The sequence below is a fragment of the Sorex fumeus genome, unplaced genomic scaffold (genome assembly GCF_029834395.1).
Source record: "Sorex fumeus unplaced genomic scaffold, SorFum_2.1 ptg000098l, whole genome shotgun sequence".
NCBI classification, from domain to species: Eukaryota; Metazoa; Chordata; class Mammalia; order Eulipotyphla; family Soricidae; genus Sorex; species Sorex fumeus.
The window spans coordinates 83,359,133-83,360,944 of record NW_026606155.1 but is presented as its reverse complement, the minus strand read 5'-3'; positions in this window follow the sequence as shown (position 1 = coordinate 83,360,944).

The following is a 1,812-nucleotide window of genomic DNA, read 5'->3' as shown; positions in this document are numbered from 1 at the left end:
TCCTTAGCAACGAACTTTTACCTGGAAAGAAGCCCCACGTGGGGGCTGGTTGGAGAAACCCTATAAAGGCCACCTGGAACAATGAAAGTGCGCGTATATGCTGCCTGAGCACATGTGTGCTTACGTCCACGTGGCTGAGCACATGTGATGCCTGAGCACATGTGTCGCCCGCATCTCCCCTCTTGAGATGTGTACTTTCATGCTTTCGTGTCTAACTTTACTCTCTCACTCTCTCTCCCTCCCTCCATACCTAAAAATCCTCCAAATAAAATCTATTTACTTCACTGCTTGTCTACTCCTGAAATTCCTTTCTGCGAGGCGAGACAAGAACCCAGCAACCCTGGGTCCCGAGTGGCAGAGGCGGGTGGGGAGAAAGTGACTGTCTTTCTCCTCCCCGCTTCACATAAGTCACCCGTGGGGACCACCGACATCAGTTTCGTCCACAGTCCCTGGCCGCCTGGCTGCGAGAGCATCCTGGGCCCACCCCAAATGTGGGCGGCAAAGGCAAGAGCCCTTGGGGCCCCCCTGGCTGCCCTCAAAGTTTTTTACAGTATCTTTCTCCATGGAGATGTTACTGGGCCCGCTCGAGCAAATTGATGAACAACAGGAGGACAGTGCTACAGTGCTATCTTTCTCCATGTTTCCTTATAGTAACACTTATAGTGTTATTAGGACTAATGTTAGTGGTTTAGAAGTGTGACCATATTTGACAATGTTATTTAACTCTTCAGGATTCCAACTTTGAGATGGATTTTCTACTCTGGCCAGCAGTTACCTGTCCTGCCTTCATACTATTGCTAGGCAAATCTTGTACAGAGACAAATTTACAAGTATATGATACTTCGCTAAAATATGTCACCAAAGATCAGATATATCTGACATGCTGGAGCCTGAGTTTGACTCCCAGCAATACATAGTCCCCTGAGCACTCCTGGAAGAATTCCATTCACTAAAAAATAGTTTCGACATATCACCAGTACCACCCTGAAATAAAACAAGATCAAAATGAAATGATGAGTGACTGAGAAATAATGTCACTGAAGGATTTTTATGGTCACTTCAATTAATTCTTGTTTAAAATTTTCAGTAACTAGGACCTCAAAACTTGTCAAAGTGTTCACCATTCTATCACTGGGCAACTCTGATGTTTTTTAAAAAAGGAATTCTAATATTGAAGAAATCAGCTTCTTCTTTCTTGTTTCTTTGTATTTCTGATAGTTAAAACTAATTCTCTTTGGAGTAACACAAGGTCTGTTTCTAGTTCCACAGAGCAGATATTTCATATAAAGGTAATGATAGAACAGAAATTCCTTGTTATCTTTTTCATTTCCAACCTCTACACACACACACACACACACACACACACACACACACACACACACACACACACTGTTGTCCTTTTAAGACAAAGACCCAATTAGTGAGCATGTTTTGATTATGTCTTGATATGTTCTACAGGTGGACTGGAGCCATAGCACAGCGGTAGAGCGTTTGCCTTGCATGTGGCCAACTTGGCCAACCTGAATTCGATTCCTCCACCCCTCTTGGAGAGCCTGGCAAGCTACGGAGAGTATCTCGCCCGCACAGCAAAGCCTGGCAAGCTACCTGTGACGTATTCAATATGCCAAACACAGTAACAACAAGTCTCACAATGGAGATGTTACTAGCCTGCTCAAGCAAATTGATGAACAACAGGAAGACAGTGCTACGTGTTCTATAGGTGGCTTAACATTCTGTTGCTGATTGCAAAAATATTTTGAAAAAGTTGTGTTCCTCCAGCAAAAGAGAGTGAAGATGAGAAAGAAAGCTGGA